At 45.7% G+C, this 13,611-nt stretch overlaps 1 protein-coding gene across 3 annotated transcripts in view; it reads left to right on the top strand.

The window, feature by feature from the left end:
• b3galt1b (UDP-Gal:betaGlcNAc beta 1,3-galactosyltransferase, polypeptide 1b) overlaps nt 1–13,611 on the top strand; it is a 70,385-nt gene that overhangs the window by 24,584 nt on the left and 32,190 nt on the right. For all 3 annotated transcript variants that reach the window (XM_035523581.2, XM_081713606.1, XM_081713607.1), the window contains exon 2: nt 7,011–7,060. The gene's annotated coding sequence lies outside the window, so the exon portion shown is untranslated. The remainder of the gene's footprint in view (nt 1–7,010; nt 7,061–13,611) is intronic.

The raw sequence follows: 13,611 nt of genomic DNA, 5'->3' as shown, positions 1-13,611 counted from the left end.
GGGATCTGCATTCCATAGTAAGTATAGCGAATCAATCCAATGAGGTGGCCAGTAGAGGTGCAAACACGGAGCCAGTCCAAGCGGTATAGGCACTTACATTCTCCAGGGTCAGACAGGCGTAACCTAGATTTATCTTTTTTTTGGGGGGGGGGGGTCAGTAAACCAGGAAAACCTAAGAAAAGGCTAGCAGGGAGTTCAGGATCCTGTTTTAGAAAAAACAACAGAGCAGTAAGGATAGGGGAGCAGGACACTTGTAAGAAAAGGAATATCACGCAGAGTTGCATAAAAACACAGATAGATGATTTCACCAGGAGTGCTAGAAGGGCATGGAGCCGCTACAGCGGTCAACAAGGTCAGAATGAGGAGCAGGTGGAAGCATGACTCAGGTGCGTGTGCGCGTGTGTGTGTGCGGAGCTGGAGAGGCAAATGCCGGAAAACTCCAGAATGGAGAGGGGCGGAGCGTAGTCTCCTGAGCGGGGCTGTCTGTCGCAGTGCTGTGTATTTTTGAAACGAACTCCTCTTCTGCCCAGAATGAGTGCTTTCAGTTCTGCGCCGGTAGATCACCTCTGACATGACAGTAATTCTTTTGTCAGCACTGTACACTAGTCAGTCTTTGACTGGCAAAGGTTGGTGTAAAGGTTGGTGTAAAGGTTAAAGTATTTGTTTAGTTTATGTGTTTGACTACTCATGTACATTTTACATTTATCTCGAAAATTTCCTTATTGGGAGTGACAGCACCTTTTTCATTATCAACTGTAACAGTATGATCAAATATTCGATCTCGCAGGGGACAGAGCGCTGGCTTTGGAACGCCGGCACGTTAACTCCTCCGCTGTCCGTCAAAACTCTGTCGTTGTCTGTAAGATGCATGTTGAAGGGCAACTTTAGAGGACTTCATTGCACACTGAAGCTATCAACAATGTTTCAACTAACAGCACACATTCATTAGTATGCCTGCTATGGGAACTGGGCCAAAAGATTAAAAGGAATAGTGAAAGAGAGACCACAGAAAGAGAGAGAGAGAGAGAGAGAGAGAGAGAGAGTGAGGTACTCAGCGAGGAGCAGCAAACATCCTCCAGCTCTCCTACTGTGATCTATCACCCAAGAAATGCTGATGAAATCTGCCACCGCTGTGGCTCAGAGAGATGAGAGAGACAGACAAGACAGACAGAATGACGGCGTTCTGTTCTGATGCTCTCTTAGACCAATGCAGGGTCTCTGGGCCCCTAATCCCCAGTATGAGGTAATACAACACATACAGTTTTTCATAACGACTTCTGTTGTCTTCCTTGGTCCGTTTAATGTTCCCTGTTTATCACTCTGCCATGTGTCCAGCATCGTCTCCAGCTTTTCCCTTGAGTTGAATTGCAGCAATAATTATTGCTCAAGGATACTAATTGTGATTAAAGCAAATTATGTCATTTTGTCCTTCGGAGTGCTAATGGTTACAACTGATAGCCAAAGAAAGATGTGCTCTTAAAACAGAAAACAGGCAGCATGAAACTGTTTTCAGTTCCTAGTAATTCACTAGTAATGACTAATTTTGTGGTTTGAAACATTTAAGCAAGTTGTGCTTCTTAATGAGGACCATTACTGGAGTACGAGGCAACCATGCTTGCCAGGAAAATAGCACATTCTAGCAATCGAGCTGCCGTCAATGGGAGATTGGTCCATTTACCCCTGACCTAAAGCACATTGGCTAATTTTAAAGAGAGCAGTTTATTAGCTTCCTGTCAGAGGACCGACTACGCTCCGGCAGATTGGAGTGGCTTCTTTGATTTCTAAAGGATGATGGGAAAGCTTGCTTCTATTAGGCTGTCGTATGACTGTGACATAACTGCTGAAGAGACAATACCATTAAAGCACCCTGACATTTCACAAAATACAGCACACTCGAGAATTATTAGTATCCATGGTACAGATAAGGAAAAGCGCCTATGGAAAAATGGTCTCTGTTGTCTATTACCTTTACCATGTGGACACATCAGAGGGACATAAACATCCAGCAATGTCAAATTATTGAAAGAAAAAAAAATCATTGCAAATTTTATCAACACCTCGATATATTCCTGTGAACAAAGTCCAATTGACATATATTCTAGTTCATATTTCACCTTTTTTAAAGCACAGCTGAGTCTTTAGGTATTTAAGTTCCAACAACACCATCCAACAACATGGTGAAATCCAAAAGATTAAATGAGACAAAACGTTGCTGACCTTCATGAGTCAAACAATGGCTATAAAAGTCTCTACAATGGCAAAAATTCCATTTCCACTATTCCAGGCCATGGTAGGTTCAAACAGCTGGAGCTGTAATGGAGCAGCGTGGAACAGGATACCAGTAAAGACCCTGACATCCACAGTGAAGGGATCGGTTTAACAGGCAAACCAATTTCTGAAGGAATTCAGTGGAACAGGTGGAGTATGTTGTCTTAGGGTCACAAAGATGTCCAAAGCTACAATCACATGTCCATTCCAACGCCATCAAAGTATTTCAAAGGCCTCTGTGATCATCAAACAATAAACATACTAATATGAATTATTATTCCACCTGATATTGCTGACCACTGGAGCTTTGATTAATGTTGGTTGCTTCAGTTATCTCGCTGATATTGAGCAAGAGGAAGGGTGCCAATAACTGTGACTTGTTTTTAAGAACAAGCATGTTGTTTATAAGGAATTTGTATCATTTCACCGAACGTGAGTTTCCTTTTAAACCTAAAATCAAGCTGTTACACAGAAGCTTTTAGAGCCTTTTTCCAAAGGTGCCAATATTTCTGGTGTACACTGTAGGAGGATGTTCAACTGTGTTGTATTTGTTTTGTAAATCTAATCTTTTTGATCAGTGGTTATCCTGAATATAAACCGGATTGGAACGATGATTGTTCTGAGTGATTTTTGCTCTATTCATCGTCACCAACAACTCCACACGAAGAGGAGTGAAACACACGGCAACTAAGTAGAGTAGCTCGGCTGGCCTCCGAGAGGATTGGCCAGTGCTGATGGCAGTGAACCAATGATGTCTCTTCTAACTACTTCTCTACCTGTCATCTGGCAGAGGAACTGGTTGAGTACTTGTGATTCCGACACACTTTCTTCATGGTTTCTCCTTATAAGAACATGCTAATAATCTTTTGGGTTTAAGTCTCCTTTTTTAGACCTTAATACCATCTTCATTTTCTCTCTCCTGCCAGTAATGAATTGTTGCAAATCTCAAATTAGTCCTGTTATGGATTACCTAGTGAACAAGCTCCGATTGCCTTATGTAGTAATACTGTATGAGAATGAAATTCGGAAAGTAATCTCCTTCATTTCCTACAGAATCAAAATGGCTACTTATCTCCTGAAGGTGCTCGTTTTAATTATGAAGTTAAATAAATCCGGAATGAAGTAAACTGCTGAGCATTTAAAAGTTACACATTTACTTAAGCTCCAAACACTATGGACACTGCTGAAGCACCAATCTTGCCATTTTCTTTTGTCTTTGTTACGCATCACTTCCTATCACCTCCCCCTTCTATCACCACTCCTCCTTTTCCTGTTGCCTCTCTCGCTCCTTAGCGCCAGCTCCACCCCACTGCAGCATTCTGGATGAAGAGACGTGTGAAAGGTTAGCCGTGCAGAGAGAAACACTCGTGCAGTATTTAGCTCCTCTTGGACCCTCTTAGCAGCGCTTTCTGCTGGACGTGCTCTCAGTGGAGTATTTCACAACCGGCAGTTTTAAGTCAGTGCCTCTTACATAGTAACTGGTTAACTGCGCACTCGAAGGAGCATGGATTGATTTTGGCTGGAGAAATAGTATCTTGTTTTTCAGATCATTCTAGCTACTGTTTGGTGAAGCTCCATAAATTGGTCCTGTAGAAGTAGCTACTGAATATTTTGGGGGATCGGGTATAAGTATTGACTAGGGCCCTTCTTGACTAAGAATTGTCAACGCAGACAAACACTTCCTCAGCAATAGCATTCTGGGCAGAAGTGCAGTGCTAGCACAACGAAGGGAACCACACACGCACTTAGCCGTACACACCCTAGTGGGCCAAACATTACACAGTGACAAAGCCTAAAGTGTGGGGGGGGGTACAGAAAGACATTCCTTGGCAGGTTTTTTTTAAGCTTCCAGTGGGGATTCAGCAGAGATTATGTCAGGATTCAAGATTTGTGTGACAATCTTCTGAAAATAAAAGGCAGGAGAGAGAAGCAGACGTTTTCAGTGAATATTTCTTGGCTGGAGCGCAGTGCCTAGGTGTGCTCCTGGCCTGGCTCTTGGGGAACTGTCCCTGGTAATAGGCATCTTTGGGTTTGTTCCCAGAGCCAGAGTTGGAGATCCGTCCATGGTGCAGAACTTGTGGGCTTCACACTCTTTCAGTGAATATTTCTTGGCTGGAGCGCAGTGCCTAGGTGTGCTCCTGGCCTGGCTCTTGGGGAACTGTCCCTGGTAATAGGCATCTTTGGGTTTGTTCCCAGAGCCAGAGTTGGAGATCCGTCCATGGTGCAGAACTTGTGGGCTTCACACTCTTTGGCATTCTATATTCCATCATTTAACAACAAGAAAGCATTGAAGTAGTCACATCTGTTATACAGCGCAAATAAAGAAGTGGTTATTTAACACCACTTGGTCAGCTTTTACAAATCAGGGTGGTGCTGCCCAGGGCAGGAGGGGTTAAGAACCACAACAGCACAGCAACTCTGGTAGCAACAACCCTCTACTTCAACTCCTGCTAACCAGAAGTATCTGTTTAATCTGGGATTTGAACCAACAAACCTCTGGCTGTTGGCATCCTTCTTTAACTTGGCTATCTGCCACCTCATCCAGGATAATTGTCATTGTCCGCATTGCCTGGGAGTATCAGTAGCAAAACGGGGCCTGGGATAGCCCAGCATCAGTCGGAATAGTGCATCTGATATACAGGTGTCGCTGTCATCTTTGTTCTTCATTGAAAAGCTCTATTTGTTAATTACGGGATTTTTGTTATGTTTCAGGATTTATTTCCTTGCGTTAATCCCGGAGCTAAAATTACATGAAAAATTAGTTCATTCAGGTAATCCAGTTTATGGATGGAGGCTGTATGCCTGCAGGACACTGATGGAACAACACTGCATATCTGCTTCACAGGGCCTACAAAACATGACCGTCATGTCGTTCTGTCACAGCCTGTGCTTGTATTCTCACTTACCTGAAAATACATAATGAATTCAGCATATTGACAGTGGAGTCTTTTGGAACCTATTTTTAACATTTCTTCTTGTTCCACTCGTTTAACATTCATGAGATTTAATGAAGTGTTTCAGTGTTTAAATGTCTAGCCGCATTACATATTACCTTAACCTTTGTTGCAGGCGCATTCCGCGTGGAGAACAGTTGCTGGTGTTGATTTTGGATCATGATGTACCTTTCTAAGTTTCTGAGGACAGGTTCTCCTCAGTCGAGAGCACCTCTGCCGGCCTAGAGCCCGTTGTCCTGCCACTGCCGAAACACTAAAGATGATGAATTTGCCTCCTTAATTACCCTGCAGATCCATGGCAGAAGCCGTCAGCTGTCGGCAACAATTATTATATCTGCAAGATCCGTTCTTCTTGGAAAAGTTGAAAGAACAACGGATATATATCATGGCACGAATAGCGGTTAATAACATTGTTTACCGTCATGGCTGCATCGGCGGATGAACTTGTGAAATGGGGATGCGGAGGAATTCTGCTTTGGTTTTCCAAACGGTGATTCCATTAACACGAAGCTTTTCGGTGGAGGCATATAGAACAGAGCACATTTATCATTTCCAAAGACAGCTTATTTACAAATCTGGGCACTGGGCTGATAATTCAAATATTCAACTCCTGAATGATCGGAGACACTGGAGGACACACTCAATTAATATACTCAATGTAAAGAGCACATGCAGCCTGACATTTTGATAACGGATGCATGTTATGCACATGGGCTTGAATTTAACTTATTTAATTTTTTTCAGAGAATTTCAAGAGGTAGATGAGAAGCCGCCATGATGTGTGTAATGTGCATGGGTGTGTGTGCATCTGCACTGTCGGGTGCACAGACATAATAATCAGGTCAAAAACTGTTTCATTAGAGAAGATTCCGTCTGACCTTTCTGCGACAAGAGCTGCAGCATTCTAATTTCCCATGAAATAGCACGCATCAATAAGTTTGACATTTAAGATACCGAAGAGCAGAATGTGCTGGGCTGGCACAGTAACGGCAGCGAGGAAGCAAGGAAGGCCCGGAATGACCCGAATTAAACGCCGAGGATGGGAACACAAATAACATATTAATGTAGCTTCCATTTTTGCTACGAGGTCTCAGCCAGTTGGCTGTCTGACATTTTCCTTTTTGCCTCTCCAGACGAAGTAAAAGTGATGAGGAAGCAGGGTGAGAAACGGCTATAAAACGCATTATTCATCGTTTTGTTTCTGTTGATGACTGTAACTAGCCAATTCGACACGGTCAATTTATTCTGTGACTAATTAGGAACTCATTCTAAATTACCGGCTTTTCCTTGGCATTTTTATTTTTCCGTCAGTGCACTCGTAGCCAAGTTGGTCCCCCTTTAGCCCAGCAAAACATCAACACGCCTCCTGAACTCTGCCCTGGAGCCAGGCAGAGAGAGCATGAGCGAGCATGTGGGTGATAGCAGAACCATCATCAGAACCGGGTCTCCCAGCTTTAAGACATGCTGCGGAGGTCCACACTTCATCCATCTCCGCGTCCTGGATGCCCAAACAAAGCACGCCTAATAATCAATTGTCCTAGTCAAAGATTTTGACAGATTAAACAATGCAAAAAAAACCCCAAAAAACCCAGCGCATCCATTCATCTTTTATTCATCTGTCCTCGTGGCGTCCTTTCTCTCTCAGTCCATCAGGCTTTCTGTCTCGCTGACGGAGATGCGGCATCTCCTTTCGCGTTTCTTGTTCCCTCTGCTTTTATGTCTGCATACGTCTGCCTAGTGTCATCGTTTCAAGCACTTTTTAATAACCTCTACCCTCTGTCTCCGCAGATCAGCCCGGGAGGGTGTTGACGGAGCGTGGAGGACAACAGATCCGCGAGGTACGGCATCGCATTATGTCTCTAAAAGTGCTGACTGCTGTTGTGCAGTCACGGTCCACGCCACAGTGATGCGTTTAACGACTACAACGTTCAAGGTCAACTAATTAACCTCACGCTTGGAAACTCTCAGTGGTAAACTATAGTAAACTCCTGATCGTGTACACGGTTCTGTTCCTCTAACACATACACAGAAAAAAACCTCTCCAGTGCTGCCTTATTGACATACAGAATTACGCTGTGAATGGTGTTTAAAATCAACCATGGCGGTTTCACAGTTTGGAAGACATCATTGCACGACGGGGCTTTTTAAGTGACGCCTTTTTATGGAGGGCAGGGATTTGTTGAACATTGACCTTCAGATGTTGCTTCTTAATGTTTTATTTCTCTGCTGCATGTAAAGGCAAGTTCATTAATGCAAAGGGTTTTGACTGCTCTCGTCTCTTCGCGTCCTGCTGTTACCACAGGGCACCGGCTAGAGTCACTCGCATTACAAAATTATTTCTGTTTCCCCTCTGGTAGTGCAGGCTTTGGCACAATTAACGCAATTGCTACACAATTATTATAGACGCAGTGCCTTGCACAGTTTTAAAGATGCCGTTTTTATGCCCGAAAGCTTTTGCTGGGAAAAGCTTTTGATCTCCACCCCCCCGCCAAAAACAAACAAACAAACAAATCTTCAGATCGTCAGATGAAAACATGTTTGGGGCGTGCCATAAGGTGACAAGTCGTAGACATGTGATATTACAGCTGTGCATAGGTTAAGCAGATGGATTCCGCTGGGAGTGCGCTCTGGTAGCAGGGGCCCCAGCTGACTCATGGGAACAATTAGAATTCATTAAGACACCAGGAGTGCTTTAGGAATCAGGGCCGAGGTCTCCTTTCACTCTCTAAAAATAGACTGGTTCACACCGCATATGCTAGCTTGGACTGTCAGCCCGAGATCGTCTCTAGCCACTGTGCCACTAGACTCATTTTGCTCATTAAAATTATTTGGGTGTATTGCACAAAACGTGGCAGGCAGAACTGTATGCTTACCCTCCTGCTATCAACGTGACTTAATGCGGTCTATTTTGGGCCAACTGGAGACAGTTTACTTTATATCGGGTCATATTCCTTACAGCGTATAATATTTCATAGGTTAAAACAGTAATAACAGTGATAGTCCGCACTGCTTTCCAAAAGGGTTTAAGGTTCTGAGAGCTTATTCGCCTGACTTGTGGCTTACTTTTCAGTTACAGGGCCCTGTTTGATTGCCCACAGCAGTAGCACCGTTTCAAAATGTGATTTGAATATGCATTTAGCATTATCCGCAGTAGGCACTGCTTTGTCAAGCCAAACTGTTAAAACGGTAAATCGAAGAATCAATGGATGTTATACAATCATTCTGGGTGGCTTTTGAATGCAACTTGCAGTGTGGATGCACAATATTTCATAGCCTCGTAATTTTCTTTTGTCCTCGTAAACACAAAAAAATCCCCTTTCTAGGGGAGTGACTTGATTTAGTGCACAATATTGGCAAACCTGCTGCGATCATGAGCACATGTGTGTGTGTGTGTGTGTGTGTGTGTGTGTGCTGTAATCATAGTAATCATTACATTCTTCATTTCCTCTAGTTTCTTCCCAGTAGCTCTAAAGTGGGCTGAGTTGATTTAGGCACACGCAGCAACACTGTAGAGAAGAATGGGTTGTCATTTAAACTCATAAGTAAGTCTCTTTTAAGGCACAGCTATCTGGTCAGTACTTTTAAACGATTGCAGGCATTTTGAAGAGTTGATGTTCAACTTTTCTTTATTTTATTCATTCTCAAGGGTGGAAGGGCTTCCAGAAAGCATGGCGGAATAAGTCCAATAAAACGGGTCCAAAAGCTTCTTACTGAAGAAATATTGTTCAAAATTTTATTCAGTTTTCCAAAAAAAGGTCTGTATACTGTCGCCAGCCCTCGCTGTGATATGTAGCTCAGAGCTGACCAGCATGGAAGTGTGAGTGTTTGTTATTGACAGAAACCGAAGGCTGTGTGGGAGTGTGTGGGTGTGTGTTTGTGGGTGTGGGTGTGTGCGCGCGAGGCTGATAAACAGCCCGGCGCTCGTGCGTGCCGCTGCAACGCTGCCTCTGTCCCTCCGCTTGCGCCTCTCACGCGATCAATGGCCTTTTTACCACCGGTCCCCTCTTCCTTTTGATCTGTCCGCCAATAACCCCAATCGATTGGATGTGAATTATGGGGTGTAATTAAAGGAAACGCCCATTAACGCAAGCCTTCGAGGGGAGAAAAGAAAAGGTTGAGAGAGCAAACATCCCCCTAAGCAGGTGCTAGTGGCATTTCTCGGCGGGCCCGGCTCCATGTTTATTAAGCATCTCAGAGTGAGCGCCTTCGAATTCACTAGACTGGAAAAGGTGAAACTGATCCCAGCACTGTGACTTTCCCAGGTTGGCTGAAACTGAGCTCCGGGAGCGAGCTTTGCCCGGTATCACGTTTGTCAGGCGAACCCCAGCCACCCGACAGGCCACCGGTCACAGTTATGATACGTGGCCGACACGCACGCGCCGGCCCAGCAGAACCCACAGCCTTCATCTAGCTGACCGCCGGCACCGCTGCAAGCAGGGCTAAGTGCTTGGATTGGGGCTATGTCAGAGCGGAAGGCGTGGGCGTGCTGGTGCCCACTCAGACTCGACGTGCCAGGGATCACGGCTGGTGCAGGCAGCTGCTACCTTTGGCCTTCAAAAGATCCTAAAGAGTGAGCTCGTGCAAAGGGGAAAAAAAACAACCATCCCTGATTTTGCAGAGTCATCGTCCTTGAAGTGAGATTACATTCAGCAAGCTTTGAGAAGTAGGACCTGCAGCGCACGGTAACCGGAGGCCGAGTGGATGATGAATTGTGCACGACGGGCAGGCTCCCCCAGCCTCCGGCTCTCCTGAGAGTGAGGGTATCGGGCTACTCTGGGGCCTCCTCTCTCACTGTACCACTTTCCATACTGCAGAAAACGGGTACTGCTATCGAAAAAAGCCAGAAAAGGCATGCCAGAGCTTGCTAGCTATACACAGGTGTGTGTGTGTGTGTTTGTGTGTGTGTGTTTGTGTGTGTGTGTGTGTGTGTGTGTGTGTGTGTGTGTGTGTGTGTGTGTGTGTGTATATATATATATATATATATATATATATATATATATATATATATATATATATATATATATATATAAATTTATCCATTTCCAGTTTTAAATGTATGGAGGCACAGATTTGATGGCTGAGCTCCATTGGACTAGGAACACTGTTTAAGATTAAGATTACAGAGACATCACACTAAGTGCCAAAGCACTAAATAATCAGCAGTTCGTCAGTCTCCAAGCATCAGGAGCAAATGGAACCAGTTAATAAATACTGTTTAGTCAAATCAGTACAAAGTGGAGGGAAAAACTGAACCGCATTCTTTACATGGACATTACAGTTAAATAATGAAGAATTCATATATCCTACCCACAGCTCACAGTCACGCAAAATGTGTCCTTGAATGCGTGTGCATGTACCTACATGTACCAGTATAGGTTTGTGTGTGTATGTGTGTGCCTGTGTTTAGGTGTGTGTGTGTGTGTGTGTGTGTGTGTGTGTGTGTGTGTGTGTGTGTGTGTGTGTGTGTGAATGAATCATAGTAAGACAGTAAAGCTTGTTCTCAAGCAACCTCTGTGAGGCTAGCACAAAGGTCAGTATCTGTCAGGAAAGCGGTAAATTGCTTGTAGGACGTGCCACAGCTGTGTACAAGGCAATGTTAGCTGCTCTGTCCTGGACTGGATTTTCTAGCCATTACGGGCAATTTAAAATCTAATTTTGTTGTATTCATTTCTGCACCAGACTGATTAAAAAGTGCTATTTTTCAGAAGCTTCAGATAGCACCCCCAACAACAGCAGTGCCTCAAAGACCAGGACGAATCTGTTCTGTGAATAAACTCGTATCCAAATCACTCAGCACAGCTGTGTATTGCCTCCAGGAGAAATCACTACTGGCGACTTATGGGCAGATGATCTCGGCTTCGTATTGTTCTTTCCCAAGTGTGTTCCGTCCTCATGCCAAGCTCCCAGATGACTTTCTTGAGGAGAGCATGTCACTTTGACATGAGCTGATGTAACAAATTCAGGTGGCGTTCTGCTTTCTGCTTGTTTGACAAATTGAAGTTGCCATGATAGTCGTGGGAATGGGTTGCTGAGGCCCTACTGCTGCTCTCCCCTCCCCGACGCCTCGTCCCCCGCGGCCCTGAATGCTGAGCGGAGCAAGGCCTCGGGGAAATTTGTGGACAGTAATTCATCATTTGCATTTTGCATTGTCTGGTCTGCCCGTCTGGCTGCATTTTGCCTCTGAGGAGCGCGGGTGCGAGCGCCGAACCTCGGACTGTGCGGAGCATAAGTCACCGTTTAGGACTGTGCTGCTGGAAATAAATATGAAATCGATTTTTACTGTTACTGTTTGAACCGGAGGTGTTTGTCTCTGTAAACAGGATGAATGACTTTGAAAAAATGATCAAGAGCTGCAGCCAGACCAGGGGTGTGATGATGGGCTTGGGATGGTAGAATCTTGGCTCTCGGAATGTAACGAGAAAAGTATTCCCACCGGGCTCTCTGCTACCTGCACTCTGCCCCACCTGTTCCTCTCTCCTCTCTGCAAGCACCTGAGCTGGTGTTGCAATTTGCCCGTCGCAATTCGGAGACTCTGCCATGCAGCCTTCCTCCGTAACGTGCACACCTGTCGAGGGTAGTATTCACAACGCACACACCGCTCCTCTTTCATAAACCCGCCATCTGCCGTCGCCGCGTTTCGCGTGCGCCGCTCTTGGGCGGGTGCGTGCATGCAGATGAGAGAAGAAGTGCCGCAGAGGTGGAAGGATCCGGGCGGCGACGACGAACAGGACGCGTCGTTCTCGCTCGCCCTACTGGCCTCGCCCCGTCACGGGACCTGAAAGTCCCGCTACAGCCCTGCGCCTCAGGCGTTCGCTCATCCAGACTTCATCACTAAAGCACGACAAGGATAGTGGTAGCTCAGTGGTTAAGGTGCTTGACTTGGAAGGTTGCTGGTTCAAGCCCTGTTGCTGAACTCTGTCATAAAAGTTCCTTTCGGATAAAAGCGTCAGCTAAATGCCGTAAATAAAAGTAACAAGAAAACACCACCAACATGATCGTTTTTTACACTATGAATCTAAAACCAGCGCTTTCTTAACCGTTCCCTGATCTCCTGCTCTTTGCAGGTCTGCTGCGCGGGGTGTGTTCCCTGTGCACCGTAGGACGGCTAGATGTTAATGAACTCATTATGGAGTGGACCAAACTACACATTCTGATTGGGCTACGCCATGGGGACGGCGCTTGGTCGCAAACCCGTGTTCACCGACTGGGTTCTACTGGTGATAAACACGTGTGACCGCCAGACCAGAGCACCTGATGCAGCTACGTGAAGTGATGATCTCCATCGCATCAGCCTCTCTCCTTCAGGGGGTGACGGTCCCTGTCAACACATGAGGCTGCTCAGTGTGCTGTGTGACTTGGGTGTGAAATGCTTGACGCTGTCGTGCTGTTAAGGCTGGCCGCCATGTCATGTGGGGGGGGGGCTTTAGTTGTATAGCAGCAGATGGCTGGTCTGTATTAGAGGTCCTAACCGCAGGGCCGACACGCTCCTCTGCTGTTACCCCAAACACCCTGTCAGCCCCGGTCAGTTTCTACCTGTCTCTTTGTTTCTGAAACTCTCACATAAACAGATACACACACACACACACACACACACACACACACACACACACACACATCACACGTCACACATACAAACCTACAGTGATGCAGCATGTGCCACAATGATAAAACAAGTGAACTCCGTGAACGTTCTCTGATCTCTGCCAGGTTTACAGAGGCTTTTCCACTGCTCAGAAACTCCGAATGTTTCTGTAAAAGGCAGCATGGTCACAGTGGTAGACAGCTGATGGGGGCACAGGGGAAAAAAAATCGCAGGAGAAGGTGAGAGTGAGAGAGCAAAAGGGAGATGGAGAAAGAGAGAGAGAGAGAGAGAGAGAGAGAGAGAGAGAGATAATGAGAGAGGGCGGGGGGGGGAGATGGGGCGGATGCACCTGGACCTGCCCAGAAACCTAAAAAGACAAACATGGTCTTTTAAGAGCTGTCTACATGTCAGGTGCATAGATGCTGTGTGCTGTATGCAGCCGTGTCCTTTAACACACAGCAGCCTATTTCTGTCTCTGAACCGCATTAGAAGGGTTCATTCGGTGCACTGGAGGAAGACAATCTCATAACTCAACATACGCAATAAAAAGACAACCGTGAGACCATGCAGCAGCCGCACAGCCATTTCAATCTGCTATGTGGCCATAAAGAGTAAGATAGAGTTGAATGGAGAACATTACAGCAACTTTGTAGAAAGAGAGAGAGAGTGGCTGGGGACATGGACAACGGGCGACGCAAGAGTGGGAGAGAGTGTGGATGAGAGTGTGGGCGCGAGTGTGGGCGCGAGTGTCGGGTGTGGGGGTGGAGATAGAGAGTTGTCCTCTGTTGTTGTCCTCATTGCTGACAC

Source organism: Electrophorus electricus, chromosome 4, assembly GCF_041902795.1.
Source record: "Electrophorus electricus isolate QZ-2024a chromosome 4, ASM4190279v1, whole genome shotgun sequence".
Classification (NCBI taxonomy): Eukaryota; Metazoa; Chordata; class Actinopteri; order Gymnotiformes; family Gymnotidae; genus Electrophorus; species Electrophorus electricus.
Note: the sequence above shows the minus strand (reverse complement) of the source record. Positions and strands in the feature narration are given on the sequence as shown.